The following is a 23,155-nucleotide window of genomic DNA, read 5'->3' on the forward strand; positions in this document are numbered from 1 at the left end:
ATTTACAAAAAATATAAAGATTGCCTGTAGTAGAATGAGTTAGATCCACAGTGAAAGAAAGGGCACAGTACCTACTAGCTGGTAGCGGGGGCATTTACAAGTGGCTGGTGGTGGGCAAATAAGAGCTGGTCTGCCCTTCTTGTAGAGGAATGCCTGAATTTTAGTTTTCTTTTAGATTTTGTATGATACACCCATAAAAATAATCAGCTTTGTGTTACAACTCAGTTAAAAAAAAAAACAAAACAAAGCAAACTAGTGAGAATGTAGTTCTGTGACAAATTGGGGGGAGTTCTCCCGTGTCAGTCAAACGTATATAGAATCTACTGAATGCCATTAAGAGTACACATGAGTGTTTTTTCTCTCCTGACAGCCAGGAAACTAATCTGATTTGTCACAGGTTTGGAGAGAGATTTTTCTTTTTTGATTCTTTTCAATCGTTGGGATGTGGATACCTATCTTTAATGTATTAGGCCACTATCCAATGGCTAAACCCTAGAGAAAATGGTGTCTCTGGTTTCTAAACTATTACCAAAACCAAAACAATATATTTAGAAGGTGTAAAGTCCTTTTAAAATGGGGCACTGCTTGGTTTAACAATTTAGTTTTGCCAAGAGCAGGTATGTTGTGTGCAAGGAAAAGAAAATGCCTGAGAAAGTTATGTACTTACCATACAAAATAACGTAATTTGTCTTGAGGACTGCAGGATTTGCTCATGTTGCAATGAGAAATCATTTAGAAGAGTGATTTATGGTGTTGCAGCCTTTGGGATATCCTTATAAGGAGGAGTATGATGGTAGGATAGCAGCTGTTTGACTTGCTCACATTCAAATCAGGCAAGGGGCAGAGAAGGGTTTGGTAACTGTATTTGCTCAGCAGAACTGTTTCTTGGTCCTTTTTGGAAGAAATATTGTCATTTTTACTGTTTAGATCAGTTTTCCCAGATTTTTTTCTTAAGTGGGCTAACCCTAAATGTCTATGGGTTGCTCTGTCCCTCTGAAGTCCTTAATGGCAACATCAAATGGAATAGGACCTTAATAATGACCTTGTTGGTATTCTGCTGTATTTATGTGCATAAAACCTTCAAATCTAGACTGTTTCATAATTATTCATTATAATTCATAACGGCATCCATCAAAGACTGTGATTAATGTCTCTTGGGGATTTTGAATAGCTTTTATAACATACAGAATACAGAAGGGTAAGAGGAGCTGCAAAACCAGAAGGAAAGTACTTGGCTGTAAGTTATTTCAGTCTGCTGCTACTATTTTTTGTTTTTTTGGAAGCAGTAACGACAAATTCTGAGAAAGAAGAGCATATGAGTTCTAGCTCTTTCAAGTGCTGCCTCCATAGCTATGTTTTTGTAGAGGTCTCTCTCCTCTTCCCTTTCACTCTGCTTGCCCATTCCCTCAAGCTGAGTGGTAAGTGCTGTCATATGCACATCTCCTGTCTCTGTTCCTGGTGACATTGCAAATGTTCCTGGTGAACAGCAAATGTTTTTATGTGTCAGAAGTCCTGCAATTACAGCAAACCACATGCATTATCTTTGTATAAGTAACTGCTGTGATATTCAGTACTTTTTAAAAGTGACTTACTGCTTTCAACAGTTACTTTCGGAGTTGCCTCCATACCTGCAGTAGTTGGATCCTGCTATCACTCAGGGCTTGCCTGCTACTAGGGACGGGCGGTACTATGCTGTGAATTTCCTTAAACACAACAAGAGATGTGAAATTATCTACACATGCAAGAATCTGCAGCATTGAGATCAAATTTATATGTTGCTTTGGGATGAGAAAGTTTAGGCAAATTGATATGTAGTTAGGATTCCTGGGGTGTGAGGGTCAGAGAAGATGAAGGCTACGGGGAGATGAAGGGAGTGCTCTGCCACTGGTGTGCCTGTGAGCTTGAAAACCACATCTCCTTTGAGAACCAATTGTAATTAACTCTCAGTTTCCTGAGTAATGGAGGATTTTGGTGCCCAAGAGAAAAGCACAGCTAATACAAACCGATATAAGTGAAGTTTAGAAAATACAGGGTCTGTGCTAAGCCCATGCACCCACTACCACTTACATAAAATTTCACTGCTTTCCGTTCTGAGCTGATTTGTGTTAACTGCTACCTGAATCACTGACAATGTCTAACTTCCAAAGATAGAAACTTGGTGAGATTTTCATTCAATGATGTTGCTTAGATTTTTCAAACATGCAATATGATGGTATTACAAAACAAACAAACAAACAAATATTCAAAAATCCTGGAAGACTGTCCAGATTCCTGAAATTCCTTATGGACAGAAGAAGAGGAGACATCTGAGCAAACTCGGATAAGTAGTAGTAGCCCGGTACTTTCCGAATCAATGAAGTTTTGTTGTACCCATGCCAATGTAACTGAAAGCAAGGTCTTGTCCAGGAGCTTAAACCAAGTTAAACCACTTGAAAACTCCAGTCCCATGCTTTAGGACACTTTCAGAATTTTAAAGTTATGAGTAAAACTTCTGTGCATGAAAATGAGCAATGAAATGCTTAGCAAAAATAAAACAAAACCTCCTCATCTTTCTTCAGCAAAAACTGATACTGAAAAATGCAATAAATTCAGGTACCCTCTAAGCAAAGAATTCATTTTCAAGTGCCTTCTTTTAGATACTATTGTGTTAAGGATTACTGAGCTTAAGTCTTGAATTACAAAATTAATCACTTGCTAATTACTTCTGTGAACCGTGTTATACAGAGTTCCTGCTGAAATCCTGTAGCCTTAGGAGAAGAGATACTTATGCATGTGGTGATAATACCCAGAGATAATAGTTTTTAGTCAATAGCAAGTTTCCTGAAATCAGGAACGATTGGTAGTAAAACCTGGATTTTAATTTTGTTATTTAAAATATATCTAAGATACAAACACAGAAAACCTTTAGGTGTGAACTTGGTTAAAGATTTTATTACTCAAAGATGTCATTCTGTCAGTCTGTAATTTTCTTACCTTGCATTTATTCTTTAGAAGCCTTACTTATATAAGGAAATATGCAGCTTATGATGTGACATGCCCAGCACTGAGTCAGTAGAATTCCATAATAGTGCACCTGATGGACATTGCGATACCAGGGGTTTTAGATATAGAAATATATGCACACACACACATATGGAGAGCTCAGGTCCAACCAATCTCTTTTCATTTCATACTTATTACTATATTTATTTAAGGATTAGTGTCTAAAATATGAGTGCTCGTATTTTTCAGCCTTTGTCTTAAACCATCTTTGCTGACTTAAATTTGCATGTTTGATACATAAGCAAAGGGAAAAATATCCTGATGATACAAGAAATTTGGCCATATTTTCAGAATTCTGAATGTAGTTTTATCTAAAAAGCAATGAGGCCAAAGGGAAGAGATTCAGAATATAAAAATATTTCATCTCACTCCAAATGAAATTTTCACTATCTCATTTTGGAATTTATTTTGATACTATTTCGAAAAATATGGCGAATAACAGTCAGTGAAATTTGTAGGGAAGTATTCTTTTTTCAGTCATCCTGAAATAATGAGGATGAATAGGCACTTTGGATTGATGCAAAATGAAATGCAGTCATCGATAATATTCATTATCGACGGTTACTCTTGGACAAGCAATCAATATTTTCAGAAAGCTTCTGGATAATTTGTTAGGTTATCAAGATTGCAATTCAGAAATGGTGGTAGCTTCCTTTACCACCTGCTCTTCCCATTTCTTTGGATGACTCCAGATTTATTCTTGTGAGTTTTGTTTTGAAGGCTACTAGCATAGGGGAATTATAACAGATGTCGCTATGTCTTTTATAATTACCATATGTTATCGTGGATCTTTTATAAGTACTTCAATGGTTTATGCCATTTCCAGGGACAACCCTGGATATAGCACTCTTCATCTCATTTACTGTATGTACTAATTTAGTGTCATGGAGCCCACAAAGCTGGTGTCATGTATAACCTCTCTCTCTTTTCATATGCACATATATTTATGCTTTTTGTGGTTCTGCCACACATGATATTTAGAGCACAGCCTATCTCACTTCTGCTATTGGTTCTCTATTTTTCATGCGCAAAAGACATTTTTAGAATCTCCTAGGATTCATGGGCTCATTTATGTACACAGTTCACTACTGCACACTTTCTTGCCAAACTTTGTTTTATGATGCAATAAAGTGAGTCATTGTCTCTGGAAATGCAGTGGTAGAGTAGTAACAGATCACTAATTCTTCAGCTTTCGTGCCATTAAACTATATGTAACTAAGCAGTGGAGAGTTAGGGGTGGAGTAGAAGCTGGCACATATTCAGGAAAATGCATTTCCTCTTTCAAAGTGAAATGTTGGGTGGCTTCACTTGTTCTAATGGTGAGAGGATCCGCCTAGCTGATGGGAGCACTGCAAGCCCTGCACCATCAGGGGAAGAGCTGGGGTGTGGAGGAAGTCGGTTTGGAGGTTTGTCAATGCCTGGATCTAAATACACCACGAAAGAAGTGACACAACTGAGAAACAATGGGAACACTTTGCATTTTCTGCTGAACGTCTCAAAACCTTTGCAAATACGGTTAGGCTCGCAAAGGTTCATTAACAAGAGTAAACAGTATTTAACAGTATTTAACAAATGTGGAACATACAGTGAAAGAAGTAATCCTATTTCCCGTTTTAATCCACTTTCTGAACTTCTCAGTAAAGTCATGATAGCATTTTAACTGAGTAGTATATGGCTCAAAACAGGCATGGTTAATATTACATAGGAAGTCTGCTGTAAAACTGGGAACAGAACCCAGATTTCCTGTTTTCTGGGTCTGTTATAACAGAACAATCTCCTTCCTTCATACAATGAAAGATTTGGTCCTATATGCCATCTACTGTTTCATTATGTTGAGATAGAGTTAAGTGTGTTAAAATGCAAAAGTATGTCTCTGAAGTAAAGTGCAAGGCCCTAGCATGAATGAGGAATGGTTACAGCTAGGCCACCATCTAGCTCCTCCTTAGGTGGCCTCTGTCCATGGACTTGTAAGGCTGTTTTGTATAAAACATGGTTGCTTTCACTGCATATACCCCTAGGTATTGGTGGCATTGTATCTCAGTTACTGATGTACTCCTTTTCCTGTAGTCAGTGTTGCTGCTCTAGTGCTCACCCAGAATCCCACTGAAATGACAGTGCACTCCTTTGGTCCCTGAGGCGACCACACTTTCTGCTACCAGGGCAGCATTATACGATATATCTTAGTAGTGGGTCTCAGCTGGGAGGTGATAATGGCTCACAGAAAGCTTCATTGCTTCAACTGTGGCTGGTTTTGTTGAATTAGTAGCATGACTTCAGATGAATGACTGGTGTGGTCTCATCATTCTTGGTGGATTCATTCCCTCCCACAGCTGGGGACTTGGACTACCCAGCAGTTCCTGCCCAGGGACAGCAGGCTGCTGTCAGTGTTACAAACCATCAATGTGATCGTATGCTTTCACAAGTCACAGGCAGTTAAAGAGCCATAAATGTCCATTTTTTTTTTTTAATCTAGGCATGTCATTCTAGTCTCATAGGGATTGATGGGACAAAATCCATCTGGCAGCTGCTTACTAGCTGTGCCCTTTGGGGGATGGTTCTAAGGCTGATTCTGTGTAATATGGTCTTAATGAACTGAATTATGAGACAGAGACAGGACAATTTGCTGTGCTCTTAGCGGATAATAGTGGCAGGGCTACTGTTCAGAAGGATCTTGGTAGGCTGGAGAAGTGGGCTTGCAGGTACTGCATGAAGTCAAACACAGTGAGGTGCAGTGTGCGGTGTCTGAGATGGAATAACCCCGGGCACCAATGCAGTCTGAGACTGATTGGCTGGAATATATCTTTGGAGGAAAGGTCCAGGTAATCGGGGTGAACAACAAATTGACCATCAGCCAGGGATGTGTCTTCATACTGAAGGTGGCCAGCTGCATCCTGGGCTGTATGAGCATGACTGTAGTCAGCAAATCAAAGGCTGTTGCTCTTTCCTCCTGTCTGGCATTTGTGAAATTAATTCTGCAGTACTGCATCCCTTTTTTGGGCTCAACAATGAGATGCTCAATGGGGTGGAGCACAAGATATACGAGGAAAAGCTGAGAAGCTTTGAATTGAAAGCTTTGGAAAGAAAATGAGGAGAGGGAGCTCTCAGAGAAGATGGAGTGAGAGTCCTCTTAGAGAACTATGGTTATAAGACAAGAGGCACAAATTGGTACATGAGAAAGTTCTTCTAGATGTAAGAAGTTTAATTATTTATTTTTAATCACAAGGGTGGTCAAACCTTGGAACAAGTTGCCCAAAGCATCTGTGCAATCTCGATTTTTTTTTAGCGATTGAAAACTCAGTTAGACAAGAACAGGAACAGCCTGCTTTATGTTGACATATTTTGAGCAGGGAGTTGAACTAGATGACTTTCAGAGGTCCCTTCCAACCTGAAAGATTCTGTGATTCCTCCCAGGTTTTTTGGTGCTGTCTTGTATAAATGACTGACTTCAGGTGCTTCCTTCAGGATGCTGGAACTTTGCAGCTTCATTTGTTGCTTGTGTTCAACATATATTGAGCACAATATGCTCCAAATCCTAGAGTTTTGCACTTGTACCTGCCACTTCCTAAAGTTCTGATTATGAATCACATATATCTAAAATAAATCATTACACGTTTGTGTTTCTTCATTGTTTAAAAAATGTTTGATCTGTTTTATCACAGCAGACACAGCTCTGCCTTTATGAGACAGGAAGCAAGAAATATTAAACAAATGAGAGGGACAAAAGTAGCAGCTCAACTGAGGTAGCATTGCACTTTGCAGCAGTAGTTACAAGATGGACTTACAGGCTTAGTACATTCATCAAATAGCTGATAGATTTATGTCCCAACGAACACCATTTTTAAGCCGTAGTCCAACTCCCCAGGGCATGAGAGATATGTTGGTGTTAACTGATGCAGTACTCAGTATCATAGGTATCTGAATCCAAATAGAAAACCCATCTGTGAAAACATCCTCCAACTGTGCTCATGCAAGACAGAATGAGAGACTGAAAGCAACTAGTGGGAACGTAAAGTCTTTTGAATATTTCATGGTTTCTATCCACCTTCCCCATACTTGGCAAAATCCAAGTACGTTATTGAGCTGTTTCACAGTAAAATAAAACCAAGCTGAGGTTTAGATAAATGGTTTTGGACTAGTGCCGTGGGTTGTCTAGTCTGGGAGAATGATGTTTTACACTGCTAATACAAGTTAACAAATACCATGTAGTGGAAAATTGTGCATTGACTTGTAAAAACATGCTAGCTTGGGGATAGATAACCCTCGGATAGTCTAGAGGAACACAGCACTAAAGCAAGAGTCATACTTAAAATGTAGTGACACACTTTTTAAGCACAGCCTATATTTACACCCAATACGGGCAGAAAGTGAAAGCAGAGAAACTGAAAACCTGTTCCATGTGGAAATAGATGTGGCACTGCCCCAGAACGACGTATAGGATCGGGAGAAGGGCATGTCCTTTCTTTGTTCTATTATGCAAACCAGACAATACATTCAGTAATTCAATCTAATCAGACTTTCACAATCAGGTGCTGGCACAGAGCTACATCAAATATTTCCTGAATCCTTAACCAGCCACGTTTGCACCAATTGGGAAAGATTATGACATGGTAACCCCTTCAGTGCCTGTGTTCCTCAAATAAGAAGCAGCAGTCCTCTGGGGTCTCTTTAGGCACTTTGGTCTAATAAGCCATCGTGACTTCCCAAGGAAGAAGAAAAATTGTTGGCTGTATTTTTACTTCTCTGTCAAAGTTATTCTTCGGTCTCCTGGGAGGAGCTCAAATCAGACTGCACCCTGGTGAGGTCCATCCTAGGTCACTGTCAATATTCCTTCTTAAGATTCATAGATAAAGGATCTCCCCTGGGACCTGTAAGGATATTTATTAGGTATTTTCGGTTACCTGCCCTGTCTTATTGTCAGCTGCAAATCAGTTCTCTGAGTTACAAGAAAATTCAGGATTTTGGAAAGCGTATTTAAAAATTATCTGAGGATTCATGTGAGTTTTCTGCAGCTGCCAGAAATATCAGGAAATAGTGCAACATCATGGATTTGTAAAACAGTCTGTTAAAATGCCATGGTATGGCAGAGTCAAACTAATGATTTAATGAGCACAAATACTGACACTGTAATAAAAAATGTTGGGAAAAAATCTCAAAATGTCTATGCAAACTGCAAAGTGGAACACTGTTGTCGATTCACTTTTTAAATAACTAAAGATGATATTCAGGAACACAAAGAAAACTCATGTTTCAGTGAATGACAGACTTTACTGTGTCTGTGTGATCAAGAAATGATCAGAATTGCGAAACAGTCCCTTTGCCAGAGCTTTTAAACAGTAGAAGTTACATTTTTTTTGTGCCTGTGACATGTGGCATGAAAACATCCATTTCAAAAATCAAATTCTGAACGCAGCTATGTGTGCATGCAAACACAAAGTGGATTCAGCTTCCTAGGGAAGGCCTTTATTACCCCCAAACCACTCAGAGATGTAAATCTTCTATAATTCCCTAGCACTGCTTTTCTTTTCCTGAGAGATTCTTAGTCCCAGCTGGTTTCCTCAACACTTCTTTGATGATGGGAGCCAGTTATCGGGGAGAAACAATATTCGTGACCCTCTGCAATTAAAAAGATCTTGGGTTTCAAACATTAAATCTAAAATTCTTGCAGCAAAATGTGTGTGGGTGTGCAGCCTAGAGATTAAATGAAATAATTCTTGCCAACTTCTGTTGAGTAAATTGAAGTAATAAATACATTTAATTAAATGAATATGTTTGAGGTTATTAACTGCTTACAGAAGCTATCTTAACAAAAAAAAACCAACAAAAAAAGGTAATTTCATTATTGGAAATACTTCTATATTTCCTTGTCATTCTCTGTAAAGATCTGCAAGAGTAAAGACCAAGAGAAAAAAAATATTGGGATATTTCCCATCCTTGGCTGCTGGGAAAAATTCTCTTATGACTTCAAAAGCATTTAGGCAGAAAGCAATTTATGCCTTTTTTATTCTCAGATGCATTTTTTCTTCATTTCAAGTTTCAGAAATTTTCTGTGTAGATGGGTATTTAGTGTGTTTTCAGAAGTTTAGCCATGGACTAAAAGTCTGGGAGACTGCTGCTGAGATGCAGCCCGCGCAGGTGACCGAGGACATTATTTCACACTTGAGAACACTCTTTATGTAACTGTGCCTTGCTACCTCTGGTATAGATTTTATTCCTATATGAGGAATAAAACTTCACATACTGCAAGTGGGTTTTATTCACTTAAATCTCCGGATGTGATGTTTTAGTAAGATTCTTAAATTTGGGGTAAATATAGCAAGCTGGAGAAGGATGAAAGTTGCTTTGCAGTAGGTACAGTTTACATGTAGTATCCCAAAGCTGTCAGACAGTCAAGGTTAAGAGTTCTTTGATTAAAAAAATCAAAGTGCTCTTCTTACAAAACCATCATGTTTGAACAGTAGTTCAGGTGAAAGAGAGTACCTTCTAGGTAAGATGTAGTGATTTTGTTGTGAAATTCCATGTGTTTGCAAGCTATTACCAGGACAAATTTTCCCAAAGTTTCATTTTTATTTCTGTTGGGATCTTTATGTTTCATGCCTGTGAACTTACCATCTTTAATTCTTTTTTATCCTTCTTCTTAAAGCTCAGTTCCTAAAAAAAGTCTTAAATTGTTTAATTAGACTCACATTAATAATTTAAAGTGAAAACTTCTCACGATATGTCTTCATTTTCTTGTTCTGGCAGACAGTCAAGGGTTATGCTCCCCAGTCATTAGGAGTAACTACAAAACCTGGTCCTAATCAGAAGGATCTAGAAGTCCTTTGGAGACTGCTGCTGGGTAGTGATCTTGACTCTACGATTTCATAAGAATTCAGCTTCAGAATCTGGAAAGGTCTGTAGTGTGCAGGTATGACCAGGGTACCAGTCTATCCATATAAACCTAAATGTGGCCACCTAGACCACATCGTTTGCAAGTGAGGTCCCAGTTAAGATTCTCTTTGGGTGTTTATGGAGTTTTGGGCTTGCGTGTTTGGCTGGTGTTTCTTTTTTGGTGTTTGGGTTTTTTTGGGTTTGGGTTTTTTTTTTTTTGTGTTGTAGGCTTTTTTTTGTTGGTTTTTTTTTGTAATAAATGTTTTATTGACTTGCTTTTTATAAAGATGTTTCTCTGACATGTTCTCTAAGGCAGTTATAGATAATTCAGGTGGGCTGGATCAAGATGCCATGGTTTGGAAGTATTTTCTGTGACTGTTGGTGGAAATCAAACAACTCATGTCTGGCATATTTTAATTCACAAAGAATATGAAAATACATAAGTCTTTCTCCCCAGATTTGCATCAACCCAGCTTTGGAGACAGAAGGTTCTAACAAACAGGCTGAAGTCAATGTAGTATTTTTGCTTATCATGGCCTGAACTGTGTTACTTACCAGGTAAGGAGAATGCCATGACTCTCATGTCACTGTTGTGGATATATCCAGCCCTAGAATAAAGATCAGATACATTCCTATAGATATGCATCCTGGAAGCTAAATGATGTTATTTACTATTTAATTTAGTACAACTGTACAATAAATTGCTATGTGTCTAGAATCAATTACTTTAATATTTTAAAAATACTTCGTAGTGATTTCCATCCACTGCTATCAAATCTTAATGAAAATGTCCAGAGTGGCCAAACTAGTCTGTTTGCATACACCCACATAATTCAGATCACATATATTCATATAACCCTCATGATGCTTATTAATAAGCCCTACCTGCCTCCCGCTCCTTTCTCAAGAAAGTGTTGCTCCCATTTCAGCATGTGTCGTACCAAGTGAAACAGTGTAGATGACATGCCCCATGTGGTACAAAGCTGTAAATCCTAAACCACTGCCCTGCTGTCTTTACCTGTCTTTGGAAGGGTTTTTATGTAGTTTAAAGTTTGACAAGCTACTGTGTCTTGCATAATTTTGAAGTGCATTTTTCTTGTTAATAATCTTATTTTTGGCTGTGTCTCACTGTACAGTTGCTTCCTTCCACACATTGGTACTAGGCAGGAGACCTAATCTGCAGGCCATAGAATCATAGAATCACAGAATGGTTTGGGTTGGAAGGGACATTAAAGATCATCTAGTTCAAGCCCCTCTGCCATGGGCAGGGACACCTCTCACTAGACCAGGCTGTCCAAAGCCTCATCCAACCTGGCCTTGAACACTGCTAGGGAGGGGGCAGCCACCACCTTCCTGGGCAACCTGTTTATGTCTCACAACCCTCGTAGTGAAGAATTTCTTCCTAATATCTAACCTAAATCTACCCCCTTCCAATTTAAAACCATTCCCGCTGCTCCTATCGCTACATGCCCTTCTAAAAAGTCCCTTCCCAGCCTCCTTGTAGGCCCCCTTCAGGTACTGTAAGGCCTCTATAAGATCTCCCTGGAGTCTTCTCCAGGCTGAAAAATCCCAAGTGTCTCAGCTTGTCTTCACAGGAGAGGTGCTCCAGCCCCCCAGTCATCTTCATAGCCATCCTCTGGACCCGTTCCAACCTTTCCATGCCCTTCTTATGTTGGGTACTCCAGAACTAAATGCAGTACTCCAGGTAGGGTCTCATGAAAGCAGAGTAGAGGAGCAGAATCACCTCCCTCAACCTGCTGGCCACGCTCCTTTTAATGCAGCCCAGGATATGTTTGACCTTGTGGGCTGTGAGTGCACACTGTCAGCTTGTGTCGAGCTTCTTGTCCACCATCACCCACGTGTCCTTCTCTGCAGGGCTGCTCTCTATCACTTCATTTCCCAACCTGTACTGAAGATGAAGATTGCCCTGACCCGGGTGCAGGACCTTGCACTTGTCCTTGTAGAACCTCATAAAGTTCACATGGACCTGTTTCCCCAGCTTCTCCAAGTCTCTCTGGATGACATTCCGTCTTTCTTGTGTGTCAACTTCACCACTCAACTTGGTGCCATCCACAAACTTGCTGAGGGTGCATTCAACCTCATCGTCAACTGTGAGGTCTGCTTTCACTGTACTGTATGACACTCCTCCAATTTCAGTGGATGGTTTTCATTTTTTCTAGGTGAAAGCATTGATTTACAATTAGATGTTTAAAGTTATTTTCTCCTTTTTTCAAGAGGCTATGGAAACATGCAAATTGGCCAAGTACCAAGGACTTGCTAGTTCCAGTATCAACCCAACACTCTTCAGGACCTCGCTCCTATAAACTACTATAAGCTCCAAATGAAAACAGCATTGTAGCAGAAAAGATAAATGGCTCTAATACTTTAAGATAAATAAGATACAGGTGATTTTTTTTTCTTTTGGAATGCCAAGAAAAAATATCTTAATGGTAAAGCTTAAAAAAAACCTCTCTGTCTCTTTCAAAAAGAAATAGCTTTTTGAAATATTTCTCCTTTCCTGGACTCAACACAAATGGACAAGCTATAAAACACTGGTAATTACCCAGAAATTATTTTGATTTTTGATTTCATTTTGCATCATGATTCTTGTGGATGAGATTTGTGTTAGCAGTAAAACAGTATCTTAACTTTATCTCCTGCAGTTACATTGATTATTTAGGTTTGACCTACTTTTAGTATTAAAGAGCTTCTAAAACTAAAACTGCCAGGAGAAATAAATCTCAATTTTTCATTTTTTCCCCAAATTATTTCTGCATTTTTTTCTCCTCTGCACACCCCACTCATCAAGAACCTAGAACTAATAGATTACTTTTTTTTTTTTCCCCTTGGATAACTGTAAATGTAAATCTGAACCTATGAGAAATGGCGCTCAATGCATTTTACTATACCAGAGTAAACTTATGGGCCCTTATTTAGGTAACACTTCTGTTCTCCTAAATGCTATTGTATAGGCTGTTTTAATAATTTTTCCTTCAGGACTTTGCTGACTAAATTTGACCAAATATGCCTGGTCTGTTGTGGGTTTTTTTGACAGAAGGCCTGCTGAAGAGGAGCTCTGCAGAGAAGGACCTGGGAGTCCTGGTGGATGACAGGTTGGCCATGAGCCAGCAGTGTGCCCTGGTGGCTAAGAGAGCCAATGGGATCCTGGGGTGCATCCGGAGGAGTGTGGCCAGCAGGTCGAAGGAGGTGATCCTCCCCATCTACTCTGCTCTGGTCAGGCCCCACCTGGAGTATTGTGTCCAGTTCTGGGCTCCCTGGTATAAAAAGGACAGGGATCTCCTGGAGAGAGTCCAGAGAAGGGCTACGAAGATGATTAAGGGCCTGGAGCATCTCCCCTACGAGGAAAGGCTGAAAGAACTGGGGCTGTTCAGCCTGGAGAAAAGAAGGTTCAGAGGGGACTTTATAAATGTTTATAAATATCATCTCAAGTGTGGGCCACAGGGGGAAATGGCCAGCCCCTTTTCAGTGGTCTGTGGGGACAGGACAAGGGGCAATGGCTTCAAACTGGAGCACAGGAAGTTCTGCACCGACATGCAGAAGAACTTTTTCCCAGTGAGGGTGACAGAGCCCTGGGACAGGCTGCCCAGGGCAGGTGTGGAGTCTCCGTCTCTGGAGATATTAAAGACCCGTCTGGACACCTCCCTGTGCGACCTGTCCTAGGGAACTGCTCTGGCAGGGGGGTTGGACCCGATGACGTCTCGAGGTCCCTTCCAACCCCAGTGATTCTGCGACTCTGCGTGATTCCCTGATAACGTTCTGATCCGAGACCCAACTTGCCGCCGAGCCTACGGCGGCGCGGGTACGGTGGGTTTGCTGGCAGCGCCCCCTGGCGGCCACGCGTGTTGTTTCCTCGCCACGTTGTACGCGGGAGAAGCGGGTTCGATAGATCCGCTCGCACGGATCGATAGATCAAGGAACCGGCGATGCCTAAAAGAAGATACTGCCGGCTCTGTGTGTATGTGTGTGTGTGTGTGGAGGGAGGGAGGGAGCGAGGGAGTGAGGGAGGGGGGAGTGTGGGAAGGAAAGAGGCTTTTTCCTGCTAAATTTAAACATACACGTAGAGACGACTAAAAATGAGGGAGTGGATAAATACACCTTTGCTAATGAATGCCAGAAGGGAAATTGAAATATAAAGATGGGGGAATTTAAAGCGGCCTCGGGTTTGGTTCTGAGACACGAATCCCTTACTACTGTTGCTTGTTTTCATGACGCTGCAGCAGAAAGTTAAATACAAAGAGGAGTTAAACTGGAGAACCCTGTCAAACAGTGTCATGTTCTTTCAAAAGTATATGGAGACTGTGCTGTGGTGCATTCACATTTCACTTCATTTCAACTTTAGCATAATCAAGCATTTTAGACAGTGATGTCTAAAAACAATTGATAATTTGATCTTAATTTTTTAGGCAACACATAAAAGCAATTTTAAAAAGACTTGAGTGACTCAGGAGGCTGAATTCAACAATTTTTCACTGATGTTCAGGCTTCTCTGTTGAACCTATTTCATTTTTAATCAAAATGAATTAGTGTGTTGAAAACAGTACAAGCTTAAACCTGCTGCATAAATTAGACAGTCCAAAATCAAAACCAGTATGAGTTTCTGTTTCTTTAATCTGTCCAAAGGATGATGTTAAAAAAAAAATATTCTATTAATTGGTGGAAATGAAAATGAAGTTATAATAGTTGGTCCCTATGGTTACTGTCTATGCCATGTTACAGTGTGTCAGGGGCTATACAATCAACCATCTGTCTTTCTTCACCAGAAGACCTGTGGCTATGTGTACCAGCTTTTCTGGTGTGGTGGTTTGACCCTGGAGGCCAGGTGCCCACCCAAGCCACTCTATCACTCCCCTTTTCAGCTAGACAGAGGAGAAAATATATATTGAGAGGCTTTGCAGTTGTGATAAGGACAGGGAGAGATCATCCCGCAATAAGGGTCATGAGCAAAACATACTCAGCACAGAATAAAAAATCATCTAATTTATTACACATACAAACAATGAAATCAGAGTCAGATAACGAGAAGTACAGCCAAATCTTGAAACACGTCCCCCATCCCCTCCTTCTTTGCAGACATAACTTTATCCATGATTTCTCTCCCTTTCTCCCCACAAGGTGTCTCAGGGGGAGAAGAGGAATGGGGGTTTCGGTCAGTTCTTCATGACTTGTTTTCCTTCTTAAGGGAGGGGGAAGGGAATGCCCTCCTCACACTCTTCCTCTGCTGCAGCGTGGGGTCCCACCCACAGGAGACAGTTCTCCAAAAACTTCTCCAATGTGAGTCCTTTCCCAGGACCGGCTGCCTCAGTGTGGCTCCCTTCCATGGGGTGACAACCTTCAGGCCCAGAATGCTCCAGCCTGGTCCCCCATGGAGTCACAAGTCCCCCCAGCAAACCTGCTCTGGTGTGGATATCTCTTTTTTTTCCTCTCCCTTTCTCTGTCTCTCTCCACAGGCTTCATGTCCTACCAGGAGCTTGCTCCAATGTGGGTCGCAGCATCTCCCATATGTCTCCACCTGCTTCAGCATCGTGTCTCTCCACGGGCTGCGGGGAAATCTCTCTGGTGCCTGGGGCACCTTCTCCCCACCCCTTCTTCACTGGCCTTGGTGCCTGTACACTTACATCTTCTCACTCCCTTCTCTGGAGGCAAAAAGCAGTTGCTTGCATTTTTTTTTTTCTCCTAAATGTGATTGCCAGAGGCGCTGTGCCCACCGCTGATGGGCTCGGCCTTGGTCAGCAATGACTCTGGCCTTGAGTCGACTGGTGTTTACTCTGTCAGACCTACAGAAAGCTTTTAGCTGCTTCTTGCAGAAGCCACCCCTGAAGCCCCCCCCCCCCCCCCCCCCCACCAGAACCCAGCCATGCAAAACCACATCTGGGTACCAAAGTAGCTGTGTGCCCTGTGTATTTCCTGACACAACTGATTTTCATGTATGTGACTGTTTTCTAGACTTCTCACAGAGAACTAGAGATCTGTAGAGGAAGGATTATGCATTTCAGTGTCCTGTGAAGTCTCTGTGTCTGTCACATGGTAAAGCTCATAACAGCAGTTCTATGTCAGGAGGAGTATACCCTGGGGTCTCATTACAGTCTCAAAGTTTTGCATTTCTCATCTCATTCCATGTGCTTTCCTCCTCTACTCTAAGCAAACTATTTTAAACGTTAATAAAGCGATGGGTATAGTTGAAATACAGCTGGTGTGTGTAAGTTTCTAGACTAGTGTAGAAGAGACTGAATTTGCAAAGGTTGTGTTTATGGCTCTGTGATTGTGACTCTAAATGGTTCCCATTTCTTTCCCCTTTGCTGGCATCTCCTCAGGATGAAATCTACAGATTTTGTCAGCTTCAGTATAGTGCTGCACACTTAAGCACTCCCTGACAATTTGGAGTTAAACAAACGCCAACTCATTCTACTGACATCTATTTTACTCCTCTGAGTTAAGATGGATTGACAACCTCATTGTGTTCTGTTGTTGTCATCTATTTGAATATCTTTTTAAGTGTTTTTTATTCATCGTTTTATTAGTAGATCAAAAGCTATCAGCCCTAAAGCAGTCAGGAAGGCATTTGGTACATAGAATGAGTGTCAAGATTGAGATGGATACCACTAGACAATTGATGAAGAAAAGGAATGTTATGGGGAGGAGGAATTTGTATTACAACCTTTAACATGTGCCTCATCTGTCGGTTGATTACTGTGGAACCTATCTTTAAGACTCTACAGGAAGAATATATTTCATATTTCTTTCACTTTGCACAGAAAAAGGTAGACTGTCACTTTTAGCATGCACCCCCCTTTTGGTGTCCCAGCATACCTAGTCACTGTATTAGGAATATTAGAAGACACACCCCAGACCTCTCTTTAGTATGGTCTTGTGGTTCATGATTCTGTCTACCCAGACAGAATCATTGTTTGTGATGATACTATCTCCTTTCTCTGTCTCCTGTCTGCCCTAATACCTACTGGGTGAGAAGTATTTTGTCTGTTTTCAGTTTCCTACCAGTGTTTCAACAAGCTCCACTTAGTTCTCTGACTGCAGGATTTGGTGAATAACTGTTTTGTGCAAGCAGATCACAGCCTTCATGATCTGTAAGTCCTCTTCAGCCCCATACTGAAGAGCTCCAACCTTTCTCATCTCCCCTCATAAAGCATCTCTCTAGCACCTTCATCTAGTTGCCCTTGTTTTCACTTCTCTATCTCCGTCTCTTTCCTCAGATGGGAACTGGGCATATCAGTCCCAGTGCAAGCAAGCTGAAGTTTCTTAAAATGGCTCAGTGATGGCTTCTGTCCTGCTCTCAAAATATTTCTGTTGCTGTCTGACATTTTATTGGCTACTGCTGCACAATGATCTCAGAGAACTGTAAGTGGTGACTCTAAAATCCTTAATTATAACTGCATTTTTATGAGTTCAGCACTGTGTATGCAAAATTTAGGGTAGTTTTTCCCAGCTGTAGTCTTCTCTTCTAACTCACCTGCTAACTTTCTACCCACTCACAAAGTCTGTCAAGACTTTTGGCATTCCTGGCCAATGACTTGGCTTTTGATGACCTGAAAAGGTAGAATTGGCTGCAGGCTCACAGGTTTCATAGCACAGTGATTTCTTCAGATCATCGATAAAGAAACTGTATGAAGCTGTAACCAGCATCATTCCCTGGGAAAAAGGACTGCTGACTCCTCTTGATCCTGAAAAAAATTCATTAAGCCTTGTGTTTTGATTCACATGGTTTAAGCTGTGAAATATTTTTTCCCCTCCAGTCCTGTGGCAAGACCAATTGTTTTCTTTAATAATTAAAAGCTTTTAAAAAATCCTTACACTCTATGTCTGCTAGTTTTCTTTCATCCACATGCCTATTGATACATTGAAAGAAATCCAGAAGGCAAATAAATCAGGGTTTCCCTGCACACAGTCCATGCTGGCTTTCCCCAGAGACAAGCAACAGCTTGTTCCTGCTTAAGAACAAAGGACAGTATGGAGGTTAAATGGATTTGGGTATCAAAATGCTTTAATCACAGATAAATGCAATGATAAATGCAATGATAAGAGCTACCTAACTTGTGTTTTGGAAGAGATGGTGCAGTTGAGAAGAATCAGGTCAGTGCAGCATCTCAGCTGTGTGATGCAGAATCCAGAAGCAGCCCTGGATCATCTCTCTCTGATTACCTCTCAGACTCTTTGCCATATACCCAAATAGAGTCTCCCCTCATATGATACTGTGAGCCCTCTCCACATGCCCCTGGAGTCTCTGCTCCATGTACCATGAGTGACCCTGACCCCATCAGTTACTGGTTCCTCAAGCAATACCCAACTGAGATTATCTGTTCAAATTCTCTCTGTATCCTGCACCTGACTGTGGCTATAGCCATGGCTGCTTGGGGCATGGTGTGGTCTGACTGCATGCCAGGTGCTTTGCAGTTCTGGTAACAGGGCTGCTCCCTCTGCAGCAGGGCTGACTGGCTTTCATATCCTTTGCCATTTTCTGGTTTCATCCATTCCCACACAGCCTCATGGTTACCACTCAGGAATAGGTTTAGACATGCCAGGTAGGAAATTTTTCACCTTAATGTCCTACCAACACTGTCTGCTTAGCTCTGGCTTCTGAAAACTGTCTGGCCACTTCTCTTCCATTCAATTTAGCTGTGCAGTGAGTGAGGGGACTCTGCAATGCTGCTTTCCACACCTTAATCCCCTTTGGATTCTGCAGGAACCATCAGTGAAGAGGGTGTACCTTTGGACATTACACCAGAGTCGACAGTAGGATAGTGCTTCAGTGGCTGTGTTTCGGTCAGGGTTTTGGCTCATAGTTCCTCAAAACAATTAACAATTTATTCTACCAGTGCTGGGTGTACTTTACTCCCCAGAAGTATTTGTTAGGAAATCAGTGCAGTCCACTTGCTCGGACTGGTGGTGGTGCAATGGCTGGGAAGCACCCTTCTCTGGATACCCACTGTGGTATTGGCAATCAGTGCACAAACACAAGTGGTTGACCTGTCCCTAGTCTAAGTGCTGCTTAGACTCCTCAGTAGGTAGTAAGGATGTCTTTCTCTTGGGAGAGTGGGTCAGATCTGATGGGCCAATGCACCCAAATTGTGTGATAAGTATGGGAACTGTTACCACACAGTCACTTTCTAAAAGCTAGTTTATTTTTTAGTGGTGCAGAGCTTTGGGATTTAAGTACTAGTCTTCATTTAATTTAGCTGTAATGGCCTATCAAATACTTCCTTCTCATCTTCCCAAATACGACAGGGAAATATCAAGTTGCTCAGGAACAGAGAACTCTTGACTATGTGGCTTTGACAGGTGGTGCTAGGGAAAAAGTGGCCAAGTTGGAAAAAGCAGAACATGAAAACACTAAGACAGAAGGGCATCCCAAAAATATGTTAGTTATCACTCTTGATTACTTTTGATTGATGGTGGCTAAAAGAAGCTCATAGCTGCAAGCAAAGAAAATAATCTCTTCTAGACTAATGTCTGCTATGTTTAAGAATTTTCTGAGCTGTGGGAGGGGTAAATCCAAATGCTGTTGTGTTCAATATTTAATACTAATTCCTCTTTTGAATTGAAAGAAATCTGAATTTATCTTCTGAATCTACAAGACTAAATTTTGTCTAGCAGTGTAGATTAAAAGAAATTAGAACTAAACTGAAAACAGCTGTTGATGTTGTATGCTGTTTATATGAGAATTAAGTATCAGATACTCAGAGTGAAGAAAAACCCCCCAACATATCAAAGGTAGGGCCAAAAAGATGGAATGCAAGCCTAAAGTGTAAAAAGCCCCAGTTATTTCTAGTTTCTTTTTCCAAAAACATCTGAATTTAGGAAACTGAAGTATTTAGAAATTTAGCTAATAACATGGGAAAGGCATACATGTCAGTACTAGGCATTATCTGATGTATCAGTCTCTGCCATTACCAAGTGGCAGCTAGACTTCTTAGCTGATCACTCACTCACCAGCAACTGTGTAGAAGAAAACTGTCACCAGGCTGACCTGTACAAATAACACATTTCTCCATCTGGCTGCCAAACAGGGAATAAAGCAAAACAAAGCCCAAATATTAATTTAGTTCAGATAGTTTTGAATTGGATTTACAATTATTTTATCTTTTGAAAGAACTACTTTGTTTCATGCAAAATATTCCATAACGATCTAAGAATTTCATTTTTCTGCCTATATGTATATATATCCTAGACATCAGTTTACTTCAGCATATCTCAGATAGAATACCAGGCTGTAAGAATACTGAGCTTTAAAACCCTTGTTTACATGGCTGGCGAATGGCAGAGAGGCTTGTCCCTGGAAAAAAATTCCAAAGAAGTACCAATACTTACTTTTGCCTCTTATTTTACTTGCATATTTATATCCTCAGATTTTCTCAAATATATTCTAAATGTTTACTATATTAGCATGTCAAGATTGCTGGCTTTATAATTTATTTTAAAATATGCCAGTTCTACATTAACAATAGGTTAACTTTTAATAGGTTGCCCTTTTATTTCAACCAAACCAGGTGGCTTATTAAAAATTTTTGATTTTAAGACAGTTTTAGATCTACACATTGATGTAAAAAATGTTGTTCTTCCCCATTTCTAAATTAAGCAAATCTTTCTCCTAGCAAAAAAATTATAGCATAATTCAATCACTTTCATGCCTTCTAATTAAGTGGGCCTCTCAAGGGTCTAATTTTCTGCAAAGTCAAAAATCCCATTCTTATGAATACAGTGACAGAAAGTCAACAGCAAGAACTGAGGACATGTTAATTTTGGGTACTTCATATTATGGACATCTCTGCATTTCTCTCTAATGTTATTTAACTCACTCTAGCAGAGATGAGATTTCAGCTGGGGTTTCACCATGTCAGGAATGACTCAGAGGCTCTTTCAGCCAGAAAGATTGGTTTCACCAGCCTTAAACAGAACCCTAAAAACTTATTCAATTAAAATTACTTGTTGAATTGTTGAATAACTCTGAAATAAGCACACCTTCATTTGCTAACAAGCATGGTTTCTTCTCTTGAACCCCCGAAAATACATGTTGAAGTCATGACTCCAGGCACAAAGAACTTTTAAAACAATCCTCCCCTTGGTGATGCCAGTGCAGACTGGTCCTCCAAGCTTGCTCCAGAAACATTGTGTTAGCTGTACTTAGTGACAAAAATGTATAGACAAAAGCCTATAGTTGCAACTTTCAACTACAGAGATCTCTAAAGACTCAGCTCTTGTCTCCTTTCCTGTAAGGTCATGTAGTTTCAAAGGTCCTCAGTCTGTCAGAAGGTACTGGTGGCTAGTGACAAAGCCTGAGGAGCAGATATGTGGTTCCCTGATTTTGAAAGGGAACTGTGCAGTCACTTGTAGTCTATCAAACTCCCAGTTTCTTCAAACCCAAGTTCTCAACTTCATGAAACTTTCTAAACTTTTTAACATACAGTAAAAAAGCGATGAAGAGCCATGTTTGTATCTGTAGTAGTATTTCTTTGAACAGAGGAACTCCTCCAGCAATGTGATGGCAGAATCATGTACAAAGTGTCTTTTAGCAAGTACTGATTGCAGTTTGTTAAGATCCTTGTTGAATATTTTAAAATAATGCTATCACTGCAGGAAAATACAGATTGAGAACTCTTTGCTTGGAAACACAGGAAATCAAGCTGGCAAACCAATGGTTTTTAGTTCTGTAATGAAAGAGCTGCAACCTCAAATTTTGAATTTAAATCAATGTAACCTTAACCTGCAGAAATAGGAAACTGTAAAGAACAAGCATTGTACCAACTTTGAAAGTAGGACAGGAAATAAATGTAGAATTCAGCATGATATGATGTTTCTTAAAGGTAAAATTGTGGTCATGCTGAGATGTATGATTGACAGTAGAAAATCACTTTGGACTACTCAAAGATCAATTTTAATTGGAAGTTAGGTCAGATGTAGGAAAGTAACTTTTGGTAACCAAAAATTTATGCCTGAAACCAACTCAAAATAGCGATCAATATTACAGGATTTGAAAGTTCAAGGTGACCTTAAAAAGTCTTGTGAACCACGTGACTGCTCTCAGGCACGATAAACTATAGATAACCCATTTTTGATATGTCTAAACTGTTCTTGGACCTTCAGTGACAGAAAATTTAGTTTACCATTGCTAACTACTTAACAATATTATTCTTAACTTCAAAAAATTATTACTTTCTTATTTGCAACTGAAATGTTGCAACCTGTTCTTGTTCTGTCCTTCCCAGATATAGAGAACAATTCACCCCCTTTCCTTGGAGTTACTTTATTAAGAATTAAAGGCTGTTGTCATAAACTTGTTTTGTGTTTCCCTCTACAAACCTGAACAATATCAATTTAGTCTTCTTTTCTTATAAGAAATGACTTCTTGCTTTCTAGACAATTACTCCTTTAATTTGGTTTATATTTTTATTGTAGTATTGTATTTAAACTGAACATAGTACCTCAGGAGGGATGTTGTTATTCATGAATAGAGCAGAATCTTCCTGTGTCTTAGAAAAGTTTATATTTTTATTTTTTTAAAGAGCATTCTATTGGTTATATTTAGATTTACTGCTTCAGAAAATTTCTTGTTACTCTGGGATATTATCCCCCCATTTTTATAGATATAGCCTCTTCTGTAGCTTGTTACAGCTCTCATCTGGTCTATGTAGCTTTTATACATTTGAGCCAGGCAGGATACAGCAACTGAGAATACTGAGGGAGGCCCTCAGCAGGGACAACATAGGTTCTGCAACAAATTCCTTGGTCTTAAAGGACTGTCAACCGTAGAGTTTAATTCTCAGAAAAGCACACTGACCACAGATCCTTCTCATTTCCCTGTCTCAGCACTCAAGACACGGGGTGGCCAAACACATATTGTTAACAACAGGTTTCTAGAATGGTCCTTTCAGAAGCTGCAGTGTTACCAAGCATAACTCTTACTGAAAGATCCTCCAAAATATCAAACCTATGAATAAGAGTCATTACTAGAGCAAAACTAAGACCTGTTTTCATTTTTCTTTTTTCCAGTTAGTCTCAATTTGATTCTTAGGAAATTGAGGTATTCACAGCTGACTTTGTGATTTATAAAAGTACAAATGGTCTCCAAATTTCTGAATTTGTGACCACTCCAACTATCAATTACCTTCTCCCCTCCTGAACACCAGTCTTGATTACAGACCAGCTGATACAGGGAGGCTCTTTTTGTGACAGTATGGGCAAATATGCCCATATGAAATGAAAATGATCTATCTAA

The sequence above is a fragment of the Gallinula chloropus genome, assembly GCF_964237585.1.
Source record: "Gallinula chloropus genome assembly, chromosome: 2".
NCBI lineage: Eukaryota > Metazoa > Chordata > Aves > Gruiformes > Rallidae > Gallinula > Gallinula chloropus.